This window comes from Schistocerca serialis, chromosome 9 (genome assembly GCF_023864345.2).
Source record: "Schistocerca serialis cubense isolate TAMUIC-IGC-003099 chromosome 9, iqSchSeri2.2, whole genome shotgun sequence".
Taxonomy (NCBI): domain Eukaryota; kingdom Metazoa; phylum Arthropoda; class Insecta; order Orthoptera; family Acrididae; genus Schistocerca; species Schistocerca serialis.
In genome coordinates this window covers 182,131,036-182,147,341 of record NC_064646.1, presented here as the reverse complement: position 1 = coordinate 182,147,341, position 16,306 = coordinate 182,131,036, and the positions used below count along the sequence as shown (strand labels likewise).

General features: G+C 45.1%; 1 non-coding gene across 1 annotated transcript; it reads left to right on the top strand.

Moving 5' to 3' along the window:
- Positions 1-14,627: 14,627 nt before the first annotated feature.
- On the top strand, positions 14,628-14,701 carry Trnat-ugu (transfer RNA threonine (anticodon UGU)). The gene has a single exon. It is a non-coding gene; the product is annotated as a tRNA-Thr (tRNA).
- The last annotated feature ends 1,605 nt before the right edge of the window (positions 14,702-16,306 follow it).

Below are 16,306 nucleotides of genomic sequence, written 5' to 3'. Positions count from 1 at the left end.
AAAGCATGGCAATCTAGCAAATCGTTAAATCTTACACTCTATTTTACATACTGTATAAATTACCCATTGTGTGGTATTAATCGATCCTAGGTCGGTACAATTTCAAGTCTACAATATTCCGTAAGCATTTGTGTGAGGCATACCAATGACTTTATATGGTCCATTATAAACAAACTTAAATTTAGAGTTTTCATGGTCTATCTCGCTCGATTTCTCATGAGCTTTTACAAGTACTAAGTCTCCGATTGCAAACTTAGCAAAACGCGCTTTAGCGTCATGACGACGTATGCGAGCATCGGCTTTTAGCTTCATTACTTCTCGCAAACGATCTTTTTTCACACCAATACTAATGTTAATCCGTGGAGGGAATTTGATTATCTCTTCCAATTCACTTTCTACACTTTTGTCAATGCCGAAATTCCTCATGTTATGGCAGTTCAAACTCATTCCTACGTCAATGTCATCCGGCCAGTTAACAATGTGTATAGGCTGGTATTGCCTATGCACACCGTCTCCTGCCTCGTCAAAACCAACTACCATTGTTTTATCTAGTGACATACATGTCAAAGTTTTGCTTTCGCAGTTAATCACTGCACGGTACTTTAATAGCATATCTAACCCGATAATTACTTCCGTAGTTAAGTCTGGCACGACGACAAACTCTTGTTCAAATCGTGCCCCACATATCTCGAAGTTGACAAAAATCTGTTTTGTGACCGGTTTACTGGCCTTCCCAGTAGCACCGATAATTTTCACTCCTGTTACTGGCATAACTACGATGCCAGGTCTGTCTTTCAGTAACTCAAATATTTTCCCAGATACAGCACTCAATTCTGCACCGGTGTCAATCAACACGTTTAGTTGTAGGTCGTGCATATTAACGGACACTACTATCTGTCTACACTTGTCCTCGACTGTTTCTTTATTTTCCCACAGTAAATCCTCGTCTATATCCAGGTCATTCCAGAAAAAACCATCCGGCTTTGATCCTAAATCCGATTTATCTGGCGGCTTTTTCAGCCTCTGTTTACATACAGTTTTAATTTTAACACGTTTGTCCTGAGGCTTAGTCTGTAGCTTCGCCTCCAATACCGAAACCTTTTCCTGTAACTCGTCAACTAGTGAGTGTTGCTTTGCTATCAATTCACTAATCGTCACCTTCGTTGATTCCACTTTGGTCAGATTAATCTCATCCGCCAATCTACCTGGAGGAATGTGTCCAGTAGTTTCTGCAATTACTTCCGCTAGATCTGCGCAACCCACACTGCTATCGTCTGACCGTATAATGTCAGCTCTAACCTCATACACGTTGTAATCTATGTGCTTTTCTACCAATCGTGTCCGGCTATCACTCAAATTTTCGCAATCTTTCTCCTTAATACTCTCGCAATGTTTAAACTGGAGGTTTGCGTCGGATGGGTCGGTTACTTCTACCACTGAAACTTTCGGTAAGGTCTGCCGGTTAGGGCCAGAACTTTCCGTTACTACTTCAACATCTAACTCCTGCGGGACGAAACACGACGAATCTTGCTCGTGCTCCCCCTTAACATCAACTATTTCTAGTTAAGTCTGCCGATTAGGGCCAGAACTTTCTATCATTTCACAAACACTATCTTCCTGCGGGACGAGACGCGGAAAATCCTTCACGCGCTCCCCATAAACGCTTCTCCCATACAGACCCCTATAATCTCTTAGTTCGTCGTGTACGCGACCGAACTGCCTTAACCAGACCTCATCCCTCTCTGCATCCCCTCGCTCGATGACGGACGTGTTATCCGACATCTGATCTTCTCTCAACAATTGCGAACCATTCTTAAACTCAATCTCCAGTTCCGCTGTGGGTATTACAGCTGCCACTTTATAATCGATTTCCGGAACACTACTTAAATTGTTCTCACTGACAGTGAATGTACTTCCTACTGCCGTGTCTACAGCTGATCTACTACTTGTGGGCGCACTCCTTTCTCCTAACACTGGCACACTCTCCCGCCGTTGATTATTCCATACGGAATTTTCATAACGACGACACCTGGGTTTTCTCCTGTTATTGGGCCGCCAAAATTTCTCCACGCCCGGTCGGCCCCTCACCGGCGCAGCTAATGGTTTCCCTGTCTCGTCCCAGCAGATACGCTCCCCGGATACTGCTGAGGCGGCTGGTCACACCCTCTGGCATTATTACTATTCTGCGCAGCCCGTATCACGCTAGTATGATACTGGTTTCCGTCATTCCGATTATTATTCGCATTGTACCGATTGTTATTACGGTCCGAACCATTATTGTTATTGCTGCCATGGTTGCGGTATGCATTATTCCCATGGTTATTGTTGGTGTGGTTGCTGTGGTACCCGTTGTTGTTACCACGGCCTCTACCACTGTCGCGATTATTGCGCCAATAGTCCTCGTCCTCAACTCTTCCCAGGAAATCATTGATTGTCCTGTGATTGCTTCCTACGTATCGTTTTGTATCATCTGGAAGCTTCTTGTAGAGTTCCCAGACTATTTCGGATTCCGAGCGGCGATCACGCAAATATTCCAACTTGCGGATCCAGCCCTCACAAAACTCCTTCATCGAGCCGCGCGAATTCGCATCGAAAGGCCTCGATACGACAAATTCGCGCCAGACACTTTGCTGTTTTTGCTCTGACCAGTATTCAGCCAGAAACAAATTTTTAAACTCGTCAAAAGTCATGTTCGTAATGTTGAGGTTTAAGCCCCACCGCTTGGCATCACCAGCCAACACATCAATAACCGCATTAATTTTTCTCTCATTAGTCCATGATCTGGGTAAAACTCTTTCACAATTTTTAATGAAATCCGTCGCGTGTATACCGCCTTTTTTCAAGGGGTCGAACCGCTCCTCTTTCGTCAACAATTCCGAACTATGTGCACAGATTGGCACATAGCTCTGTTTTTCGTCAAGTTTCTTTTCTAATTCCGACACTCTCGTAATTACTTGGCAAGTGATTGTCGCAAGCGTTTCCACTTCCCTCTTTTTCTCTTCGCAGGTATTAGCCTGCTCCCTCACTTTAGTGTCTACTTCGGACACTAAAGCCTTTAAAGTTTCCACCTTCTGTTGATCCTCTTTTTTCACTAATAGAATTTGTTCCGTCACCTTATTCTCAATGATCGGAGCAACTGCTTCTCCTACACTTTTCTCGATTCTGCTAATTTCGGAATCAAAACGAGTATTTATGCTCGCAATTTCCGCCTGAACGCCTATCATTTCCTGTTTAAGATTACCGATTTCGGTATTAATTACAACAATATCTTCTTTGGTTTTATCAACTTTTGTATTAACAACTCCAACATTGTTGTTAACAACATTAATAGCTTTGTTCTGATTGTCTAGCTTTCGTTCAATCTTTTCAGACTGAGCTTCTTGCTTGGCAGACAGAGCTATAATTTCTGCCGATTGACTCTTGATTTCATTAATCAAAACATTCAATAAATTAGTTAAATTCCCGGAGACTACCGGTTTTACTTCCGTAGCTGGTTCCTCTATACATGTTCCCCCGTATTCATCATCAAGGGGTACAGATTTGATTTTCGCTTCCGATTCCGAAACATTTTCTAAAGTTTGGAATTCCATTTCTGCTCTTTGTTGCGTTTCGGCGGTCGCGTCTTTCATGCTAGCCGCCTGCCCCTGAACAATGGGAACCGCCGTGCGCGTTTCCCACTGTTCGACCGATTGTTCCGTATCCAAGTCTACCAAATTTTGGTAATTGTTGCCTTCACTCATTTTAATAATTTTCAATATAAATGCCAAACCTCAAATATAATTAGGATTACTCCCACTACTTATTCTCGCTGACGTAACGGCCTGTACGTAACCAGTACTTTGTTACGATATTTGCACAATGCAAACTTCGTGTCCAGAACAACCTCAAAATTGAAGATTGTCCTGTCACGGTCGCCACGTGTAACCTCCCCCTCACTTACCGACCTTAATGACAGTGAAAAATGAAACCGCGTGTACCTAATGGGAGTTTTGGAAAAGCAATCGTCACCGAAGTTAACTTGTCGGTAAAGAGGGAGGAAAGGGTTACATCTAAATGAAAGGAAAGGTGCTAATGAAACTGGTGGAAATTAATTTTGAAAAGGGGTAAAGTTAATAAAGAAAGTAAATGTGCGGCCGTTACGTTAACAATTAACTAGCGGTAATTAGATATTTGAGATTTGGGGGAAATCACGGTCGCCAGTCCTAAGGACAATTACTATAGTAACTGAAAAAGAAAGGTTATTACACATATAATTAACACTAGAAGCGTGGCAACTGAAGGTTGACACGTGTAGTGTGAAAACTGAAAGTTTGTCAGAAGTAATAAATTTCGCTACACTCTGACTTAATTTAGCAAAAGAATTAATAAAACCGGAAAATCGAAAGTTAATTTAGTGACTGAATTTAATAGTGAGCTTTCTTTCTGAAGCACATCGAAATCCAGTAAAATACGGTTAGTCTTGGACTACCTCAACAATCATTTCAAAAGCAACTTGACTCTACGCAATTTAGAAACAAGAGATTTAACTTTGAACTTGAATTAAATGATTCTGAACTATTAACAATAGTAAAATTTAGTACGTACCAAGCTGAGCTGCAGTCACAGGTAAGCTAAAATATGCTAACAAAACTCGCACTCTAAATTTGTGCTCGTGTAACCTAAATATTGTAGCCAGCTACTGAACTTTGAAATTAAAGCAGTGAAATCTAAATATATTATTTTAATGCTGGCGTTTGAATTTCAACGACACTCGGGTTCATTTCGGAAAAGGAAGGGACCCTGCTTGGCAATGCAATTGGGACAATGAGCAACAAAGGTTCATGCTAAGTTGCTGTAATTTTGCGAGGCAAATGGAACAATTTGAAAAGCTGAGGTCTGCCGTACAGTTCTGAAACTTTACGTGCGTCCAGTCTTCCTTGTCGGTTGATTGGAGGTTTGAAGCCGTCGATCGAGGAGGTGGCGACAGTCACTCATTGTCGGCCGTCGCTGTTGCAGAAGCTGGATGTTGGAGCGCCTTCTTCTCGACACGGTCACCAGGCGAAACGGGCTCTTGATGTGCGCCAGCTAATGCTTCCCGTCCGCGACACCATGTCAGAAACTATCATCGCAAGTCGAGCGCAATTACATGCTGCTAAACCCCGAAAGCGCGGCAACTCGCGGGAGCGTCACACAACACCTGCTCCACTCGCTACTCCCGCCAGACCCTCACTCTCCTCCGCCCGCGCTCCACGCGGCAGAGTTAACACTACCCAAGATCCTACACACTTTGATTCTTCACACGACCTATCGACGTAATCTTTCGATAGCAGTTTTCCCTAGGCAAGACCCAGCGTAAAATACAAATAATATTTACGAAACAAACCAATTATACATCGACATAAGAGCATAAATATATATATATCCAAACAGTAAAGCAATTACAATATATAAAGAGACAGAAATGTCATATCTTGCGGTAACAAAACAAGGAAAAAAATAATAGTACAATAGATGGAAATAGGAGGATATGCATTTCCGGCGTTACACCACCTTCGGCGAGTATAAGGCAACCTGTCAAGAGGTCCCAATCTTTCAGGCATTTTTTTTAATTGTAGACCCACAGCGATGTTATTCCCAGTGTCATGGTGTGAGGAACCATCGGGTATGACCTCCGTTCACGGCACGAAGTGGTTGACGAAACTGTGACGGTACAACGGTACGTCACGAAAGTCCCGTCCTCATATGTTACCCCACATGCGACACTATCGTAGTGTCATTTTGCAACAAGACACTGCTCGACTAACACAGCAAGTGTCAGTATAAACTGTCAGCATAGCCAGAAAGATCCCTAGATCTCTCCTTGACAGAACTTGTTGGGGACCAGCCCGGACCTCAACTCTATCCCCGTGTCAGTATCAAGGATGCTGAGGGTCAGTCCTGTCCTCAGGACAGGATACAACGGGTTACGACAGCCTCTCCCAACCGAATGAGTGCATGCATCCAAGCCAGAGAGGGTGCAACGTCACATTCATAGGTGAGCTCATTCTACCAAGTTGTTTGCTAATTTGACTCGATTTTGTAATCACTGAAACAACGGTACAGACACATCTCAGCCGAAGGTGTTTCATTTCGTTCCCCCTCCCCTTCTGGGCGCTTCGCTTTTTTGTCAGATAGTGTATTTATGAGCTTTACAGGAAATCTTTTAGTAATTCTTAATTATGCAGAATACTCTCAGACAAGAATTCGTAACATGATACCGGTCACTAATGTTGCGTTACACGTAAAATGTATCAAAATCTGTCTTGAATTATCTTGACGTTCTGACAGAGACTCGAATTACAAATTTTTAACTGTTACTGCCCTTTATCAAACTAGTTGTCTCAAAAAAGCAAAGTAGGTTTCACAACCCGTTAGCGGCTAGAACATTGGAGTCGTTGCACAAACTTAGGATGGGATAGGAAATCAGGTACAGTTTTCGCCCTCTGCAGCTGCCCCTAGTACCATGGAAGTCATTCCCAGATGTCTTGATAGATGTCATATCATCCTGTACCTTCTCCTTGTCGGTGTTTACCACATATCCCTTTCCTCTCCGATTCTGTGCAGAATCTCCTCCTTTTTTACCTTACCACTCCACCCAATTTTCAACATTCGTCTGCAGCACCACATCTCAAATGCTTCGATTCTCTTCTGTTCCGATTTTCGCACAGTCCATGTTTCACAACCATACAATGGTTTGCTCCACGAGTACATTCTCAGATATTTCCTCCTTAAATGAAGGTCTATGTTTGATAATAACAAATTCTCTTGACCAGGAATGCCCTTTTTGCTAGGGCTAGGCTGCTTTTAATGTCTTCCTTGCCCCGTCCGTCATTGGTTATTTTGCTCCCTAGGTAGCGGAATTCCCTTACTTCATCTATATACATCAAAAAAGTTTGCATCACCTCGGTTCCGAGAGTTCCGGAACCTGTAAAGAAAATTGGAATAGAGATCAACATCATTTCCGCCCTTTTTATTGCTCATGAAAAACACACATTGCATGTTGTACCACGATACAGCGACACCTTCAGAGGTGGTTGTCCGGATTTCTGTACACACCGGTACTTCTAATACCCAGTAGCACGTCCTCTTGCATTGACGCATGCCTGTATTCGTCGTGACATACTATCCACAATTTCATCAAGGCACTGTTGGTCAGGATTGTCCCACTCCTCAACGGCGACTCGGTATAGATCCCTCAGAGTGGTTGGTATGTCACGTCGTCCATAAACAGCCCTTTTCAAACTATCCCAGGCATGTTCGATAGGGTTCACCTCTGGCGAACATCCTTGCCACTCTAGTCGAGCGATGTCGTTATCCTGAAGGAAGTCAAAAACGGTTCAAACGGCTCTGAGCACTATGGGACTTAACTTCTGAGGTCATCAATCCCCTAGAACTTAGAACTACTTAAACCTAACTAACCTAAGGACATCACACACATCCATGCCCGAGGCAGGATTCGAACCTGCGACCGTAGTGGTCGCACGGTTCCAGACTGAAGCGCCTAGAACTGCTCGGCCACACCGGCCGGCTGAAGGAAGTCATTCGCAATATGTGCATGATGGGGGTGCGAATTGTCGTCCATAAAGACGAATACCTCGCCAATATGCTGCAGATGTAGTTGCACTATCGGCCGGCCCCTTCCATGACCACCAGCGACGTACGTCTGGCCCACATAATGCCACCCCAAAACACCCGGGAACCTCCATCTTGCTGCACTCGCTGGACAGTGTGTCTAAGGCGTTCAGCCCGACCGGGTTGCCTCCAAACACGTCTCCGACGATTGTCTGGTTAAAAGCATATGTGACACTCATTGGTGAAGAAAACGTGATGCAAAACCTGAGCGGTCCATTCGGCATGTTGTTGGGCTCATCTGTACCGTGCTGCATGGTGTTGCGGTTGCAAAGATGGTCCTCGCCATGGACGTCGGGAGTGAAGCTGGGCATCATGCAGCCTATTGCGCACAGTTTAAGTCGTAACACGACTTCCTGTGGCTGCACGAAAAGCATTATTCAACATGGTGGCGTTGCTGTGTGGGTTCCTCCGAGCCATAATCCGTAGGTATCGGTCATCCACTGCAGTAGTAGCCCTTGGGCGGCCCGAGCGAAGCATGTCATCGACAATTCCTGTCTCTCTGTATATCCTCCATGTCCGAACAACATCGCTTTGGTTCACTCTGACACGCCTGGACACTTCCCTTGCTAAGAGCCCTTCCTGGCACAAAGTAACAATGCGGATGCGATCGAACCGCGGTATTGACCATCTAAGCATGGTTAAACTGCAGATGACACTAGCTGTGTACTTCCTTCCTGGTGAAATGACTGGAACTGGTCGGCTGTCGGACCCCCTCCGTCTAGTAGGCACTGCTCATGCATGGTTGTTTACGTATTTGGGCGGGTTTACTGACGTCTCTGAACAGTCAAAGGGACGGTGTCTGATACAATATCCACAGTCAACATCTATCTTCAGTAGTTCTGGCAACTCGGGTAATGCAAAACTTTTTTTGATGTGTGTACTTCGTGGCCATCAATCCTGATGTTACGTTTCTCGCTGTTCACATTTCTGATACTTCCCTTTACTTTCGTCTTTCTTCGATTTATCCTCAATCCATATTCTGCACTCATTAGATTGTTCATTCCATTCACCATATCATGTAATATTTCTTCACTGTTGCTTGGGATAGCAATGTCATCAGCGAATCGTATCATTGATATCCTTTCGCCTTGAATTTTTATCCTTCTTTTCTTTCTGTCATTGCTACTTCGATGTACAGATTGAACAGTAGGGGCGAAAGACTAGATGCCTGTCTTACACCCTATTTAATCCGAGAACTTCTTTCTTGGTCGTCCACCCTTATTATTCACTCTTGGGTCTTGTGCATACTGTATATTACCCGTCTCTGTCTTACACCCTTTTTAATCTGAGAACTTCGTTCTTGGTCGTCCACCCTTATTATTCACTCTTGGGTCTTGTGCATACTGCATATTACCCGTCTCTCCCTACAGCTTACACTTATATTTCTCAGAATTTCGAACGACTTGCACCATTTTACATTTTCGAACGCGTTTCCCAGGTCAACAAATACTATGAACGTGTCTTGATTTTTCTTTAGTGTTGCTTCCATTATCAACCGGAACGTCAGAATTGTCTCTCTTGTGCCTTTACCTTTCCTAAAGCCAAACTGATCGTCACCTAACACATCCTCAATTTTCTTTTCTATTCTTCTGCATATTACTCTTGTAAGTAACTTGGATACGTGAGCTGTTAAGCTGATTGTGCGGTAATTCTCGCACGTGTCAGCTCTTGCAGTCTTCGGAATTGTGTGGATGATATTTTTCCAAAAGTCAGATGCTATGTCGCCAGACTCCTACCTCCTACACACCAACGTGAATAGTCGTCTTGTTGCCACCTCCCCCAATGATTTTAAAATTTCTTCTGGAATGTTGTCTATCCCTTCCGCCATATTTGGACTTAAGTTCTCTAAAGATCTCTTGAATTTTAATTCTAATAGTGGATCTTCCAAATCGACTCCCGTTTGTTGTTCTATCACATGAGGCATATCTTCCCCCTCACAGAGCCCTTCAATGTACTCCTTCCACTTATCCGCTCTCTCCCCTGCATTTGGCAGTGGAATTCCCGTTGCACTCTTAATATTACCACCCTTGCAGGTTGTTTTGAGTTCCCAATTTGCTGAGTCAGACCTTTCGACAGTCGTTTATTTTTCGATTTCTCCACATTTTTCATGCAGCCATTTCGTCATAGCTTCTCTGCACTTCCTATTTTGTCATTTTTCAGCGACTTGTATTTCTGTATTGCTGAATTTTCCTGAACGTTTTTGTGCTTCCTTCGTTCATCGGTCAACTTAAGTACTTCTTCTGTTACCCATGATTTCTTCGCGTTACCTTCTTTGTACCAATGTTTTTCTTTCCGTCTTCTGTAGTTGCTCTTTTTAGAGATATACACTCCTGGAAATGGAAAAAAGAACACATTGACACCGGTCTGTCAGACCCACCATACTTGCTCCGGACACTGCGAGAGGGCTGTACAAGCAATGATCACACGCACGGCACAGCGGACACACCAGGAACCGCGGTGTTGGCCGTCGAATGGCGCTAGCTGCGCAGCATTTGTGCACCGCCGCCGTCAGTGTCAGCCAGTTTGCCGTGCCATACGGAGCTCCATCGCAGTCTTTAACACTGGTAGCATGCCGCGACAGCGTGGACGTGAACCGTATGTGCAGTTGACGGACTTTGAGCGAGGGCGTATAGTGGGCATGCGGGAGGCCGGGTGGACGTACCGCCGAATTTCTCAACACGTGGGGCGTGAGGTCTCCACAGTACATCGATGTTGTCGCCAGTGGTCGGCGGAAGGTGCACGTGCCCGTCGACCTGGGACCGGACCGCAGCGACGCACGGATGCACGCCAAGACCGTAGGATCCTACGCAGTGCCGTAGGGGACCGCACCGCCACTTCTCAGCAAATTAGGGACACTGTTGCTCCTGGGGTATCGGCGAGGACCATTCGCACCCGTCTCCATGAAGCTGGGCTACGGTCCCGCACACCGTTAGGCCGTCTTCCGCTCACGCCCCAACATCGTGCAGCCCGCCTCCAGTGGTGTTGCGACAGGCGTGAATGGAGGGACGAGTGGAGACGTGTCGTCTTCAGCGATGAGAGTCGCTTCTGCCTTGGTGCCAATGATGGTCGTATGCGTGTTTGGCGCCGTGCAGGTGAGCGCCACAATCAGGACTGCATACGACCGAGGCACACAGGGCCAACATCCGGCATCATGGTGTGGGGAGCGATCTCCTACACTGGCCGTACACCACTGGTGATCGTCGAGGGGACACTGAATAGTGCACGGTACATCCAAACCGTCATCGAACCCATCGTTCTACCATTCCTAGACCGGCAAGGGAACTTGCTGTTCCAACAGGACAATGCACGTCCGCATGTATCCCGTGCCACCCAACGTGCTCTAGAAGGTGTAAGTCAACTACCCTGGCCAGCAAGATCTCCGGATCTGTCCCCCATTGAGCATGTTTGGGACTGGATGAAGCGTCGTCTCAGGCGGTCTGCACGTCCAGCACGAACGCTGGTCCAACTGAGGCGCCAGGTGGAAATGGCATGGCAAGCCGTTCCACAGGACTACATCCAGCATCTCTACGATCGTCTCCATGGGAGAATAGCAGCCTGCATTGCTGCGAAAGGTGGATATACACTGTACTAGTGCCGACATTGTGCATGCTCTGTTGCCTGTGTCTATGTGCCTGTGGTTCTGTCAGTGTGATCATGTGATGTATCTGACCCCAGGAATGTGTCAATAAAGTTTCCCCTTCCTGGGACAATGAATTCACGGTGTTCTTATTTCAATTTTCAGGAGTGTACATTCCTCTTCAACTGTACTGCCTATTGTGCTGTATCTACAGCCTTAGAGAACTTCAAGCGTATCTCCACATCCCTTAGTACTTCCGTATCCCTCTTCTTTGCGTATTGATTCTTCCTGTCTAATCTCGGCCTACTTTTCATCACTACCACACTGTGAACTGAGTCTATATATGCTCCAGGGTACGCCTTGCAATCGAGTATCGGATTTCGGAATCTCTGCCAGACCATGATGTAATCAATTAGATTACATCATTTCTAAGTATACCTCCTCCTCTTGTGATTCTTGAACAGACTATCCACTATTACTAGTTGAAATTTATTACAGAACTCAATTAGTTTTTCCCCTCTCCCACTCCTTGTCCCAAGCCCGCATTCTCCCGTAACCTTTTCTTCTACTCCTTCCCATACAACTGCATTCCAGTCCCCCATGACTATTAGATTTTTCGTCTCCTTTCACTTGCTGTATTATCCGTTCAATATCCTCATATACTTTATCTCTTCTTCTTCAGCTTGCGTCGTCGTCATGTATACCTGAACTATCGTGGTCGATGTTAGCTTACTGTCGATTCTGATGGAAACAACCCTATCACTGAACTATTCACAGTAACACTCTCTCTGCTCTATCTCCTATTTGTAATGAATCCTACTCCTAACACCATTTACTACTGCTGTTAATATTACACTGTACTCATATGACCAGGTATGTTTGTCTTCCATTTCACTTCACTGACCCCTACTAAATACAAACTGAGCCTTTGCATTTCCTTTTTCAAATTTTCTAGCTTCCCTATCACCTCTAGCTCCTGATGTTCCACGCCCCGACTCGTAGAACGTTATCCTTCCGTTGGTTATTCAGTCTCTTTCTTATAGTCACATCCCCCTTGGCAGTCCGCTCCCGGAGATCCGATTTGGGGACTATTCCAGAATCTTTTGCCAATGGAGATATCATCATGACACTTTTTTCAGTTACAGGCCAGATGTCTTGTGGATACATGTAATGTGTCTTAATGCAGTGGTTTCCATTGCCTTCTGTATCCTCACGCCGTTGATTATAGCTGAGTCTTCCGCCTTCATGGGCAGTTTCCCACCCCAAGGACAAGAGAGTGCCCTGAACCTCCGCCCGCTCCTCTGCCTTCTTTGACAAGGCCGTTGCAGAATAAATATGACTTATTGTGCTGGAAATCTTCGGCCGCCAATGCTGATTATTCATCAAAATTTAAGCAGTGGTGTGTTTCGAACCCGGGATCGAGGACATATTGAGCACTAAACAAAGACTCTATCCCTAGACCACCATCCTTAGCGATCTGCGTCCACCGTGCATCTGTGTTTCGCGAACCACCATAAGGTGTGAGCTGAAGAGTATGTAATAGCAGCTGCATTTTTTTCACTTCTGGTACCATACTTTCTTAGACTTTTAGCGTGAGATGGTTCGGATGGAAACAGTACCTTGACGGACTGCACAGCTCTTCTACGAATCTTCTCCCTGTCTTGCGTAAACTCAACGTGTAGACAGCAGGAAACTGACTAGCATTAATCAATGTACAGGATGATTCTTATTTATGTTTAAAAATTCCCGAAGCGATATAGATGATGCTGAGACAAGTAATTTCACATAAGACACATGGGGCCGCAAATGTCGGGACATACTCCAGAAATGAGTGACAAATGTTGAACATGTGGCATCACCAGAAGACATACCTCACCGCACGTACAGCGGTTGGACTTGTCGATCCCACCCTCACCCGTAGGAGGCAGTGCTGCACATCGCTCCCCTGTTTTCTTAACCGTAAACCGATTCATCGTAGTCTTGTATTAGCACTAACGCGAGCACTACCGTTATCACATCGGATAATTGTTCAAATGGCTCTGAGCACTATGGGACTTAACATCTGAGGTCATCAGTCCCCTAGAACATAGAACTACTTAAACCTAACTAACCTAAGGACATCACACACATCCATGCCCGAGGCAGGATTCGAACCTGCGACCGTAGCGGTCGCGCGGTTCCAGACTGAAGCGCCTAGAACCGCTCGGCCACCGCGGCCGGCCACATTGGATAATCTAAGAACGAAGTGGAGTACGCTAGCAGAGCGACGTGAAGCACTTTCCACTGCCAGGGAGGGTAGGGTCAACAGTTCCAACTGCTGCACGTACGGAGAGGTACGTCATCTCGTGACGTCACATGTTCAACATCTGTCACCCAGTTTTGGGATATTTCCCCGTCCCATGTGTCTTATATTATGTAACTTGTCTCAACGTCGTCTTCTTCGCTTCGGGGTTTTTTAAACATTAGTAAGGATCAACCTGTAGAATCTGCTGTAGCCTGTGTTCGAGATGCAGCCAATAGAGGAAGACATGGTTGGTGGAAATAAACAAGCCGAAAAAAAACGGTACGTCTCCCCCGCATGACAATGAACAAACAATTAAAAGAACAGTAAAGGAAGGTAACAAAATGAAACTCCATAGAGCAGAGCCTTACGAATTCTTACACAGAGAAAAATGGAGGTCAGCGTGAAGGGGTATGAAACAGCACGCACACATGGGCTCAGCTATAGGTAAAGAAAATGGCACACCGTTCTACATTAGTCGGTCATTGGAGAACTACAGTTCGTATATGAAATTGCCTACTCACACTTGTACAGCCCATGCTACTCAAGAGCACACGGCCAATTTCGGATCGGCTTAATAAGAGACACCGGTCATTTAGTAACAGGGGCGGTGTGAATGCTCATAGACTCGAGAAACTGCTGATACAGAGTAACAGGAAAATTGAAAAGTCAGATATTCAGACAGATACGTGTTTCATCTCACGAGAAGCTAATTGGAAATGTCCGAAAGAACAGATACCATCGGTGACCATGCAGCTCGTTAGAATGAAATTACAATGAAATGAACACCCTTAGCTGATTACAGGCGTTGACATACGTCAACGGGGACATTGTAATTTCATTCTAACGAGCTGCATGGTCACCGATGGTATCTGTTCTTTCGGACATGTCCAAAAGAACAGATACCATTTTAGTATGTATATAGTTAAGGCTCATCTTCTTCTTCTGTGCGAATGCACAAACAGTGCCCGAACTCTTACGGGAATCGGCAACGCGCCGCGAGTAATGAGTATAATGGGCGGGGGCACTACGAATGTAGTGCGGGACAATACGTTGAGAATGTGGGTTTCGCGGGAAGCGTGTCAGAGATAAATCCCTGCAGTCGCGCTATCCTCTGTCTCCTCGGTGGCTCAGATGGATAGAGCGTCTGCCATGTAAGCAGGAGATCCCGGGTTCAAGTCCCGGTCGGGGCACACATTTTCATCTGTCTCCGTTGCCGTATGTCAACGCCTGTAAGCAGCTAAGGGTGTTCCTTTCATTGTAACTACTTAGAAAGCCAAGAAACATTTATCAGCGAAGAACATTCTTCTACCGAAAGGTTAAGTATAGATCGTGCAGATAAAATTTGGCAAGTAGTAGCTCTCACAGGGGTTTCATCTCTGAATTAAACTGGCAGATAACGTAATATAAGGTAAATGAAGCTACACTCTGCTACACCTTTCATAATGATTTATAGTGCGTATACACTGTCGGATCAAAACTATCCAGCCACCCCCCTATAATGAAGAATTCATCACTAGATGTCACAAGAGACGGACACGCCAATATAAAAGGAGAGGGGGAGTAATGTGTTGTCAGTAGAGAAGCAGCAGCAATAGAATGAGTCGGTTAGGAGTGCTCAGTGACTTCGTCATTGGATGTCACCTGGATAATAAATCCATCAGGGAGATTTCAACCCTTCGAAAGCTGCCCAAGTCAACTTTTGGTGATGTGTCTGTGAAGTGAGAATGCGGAGGAACAACAGCTAAACCAAAACAAGGCAGACCTCAAGTACCGACGGACAGAGATCGTCGAACACTTTGGAGAGTGGATGTAAAAAAATCACATGAAATCAGAGCAAAGAATCAGTCGTGAGTTCCAAACTGCTATCAGTAGTCCAGGTAGCACGATGTAGCGATTTACATTCAAGCGCCAAAGAAACTGGTATAAGCATGCGAATACAGATACAGAGATACGTAAATAGGCAAAATACGGCGCTGTGGTCGGCAACGCCTATATAAGACAAGTATCTGGCGCACTTGTAAGAACGGTCACTGCTGCCACAATGGCAGGTTATCAAGATTTAAGTGGGTTTGAACGTGGCGCTATAGACGGCGCATGAGTGATGGGACACAGTATCTCCGAGGTAGCTATGACGTGGGAATTTTCCCGTACGACCATTACACGAGTGTACCGTGAATATCAGGAACCCGGTAACACATCAAAACTCTGACATCCCTGTGGCCGAAAAAAGGTCCTGCAAGAACTGACTGAGCACTATGGGACTTAACATCGGAGGTCATCAGTCGCCTAGAACATAGAACTACTTAAACCTAACTAACCTAAGGACATCACACACATTCTAACATTCTGCGTGGTGTCTGTTGGTTCTAAGTCGTGTCTCCCTACCACTTTTGCGCAACGACGCTCTGAGCGCGTTTTTTAGGGAATTGACTAGTTTGAACCTGGGACCTGTTGCTGGTAAAGAGACGCCAGACCACACATGACATCTAGAGTTCAGTGAGACTAGCGATGATATAATCAAATACTTAATGATTTCAGCTCCACTACACTCCCTGTAAAAGAGTCTTAATACTAACTAAATTTAGTTAGCTGGTAAAATAACGTCGAAAAAGCAGTTAAGTTTACCATTGGAAATTTTATTCTACTCACAAAACATTGTTTATAAATTGCACTATTGATAAAAGAAAATATTTTAATACAGGATGATAAAAATCAACCGCGTTCAACAAAAATGTGAACGAATATTCCCTGAATGGGTTTCCAAGTTCTACAATGGATCGAAGGATGACCTATGC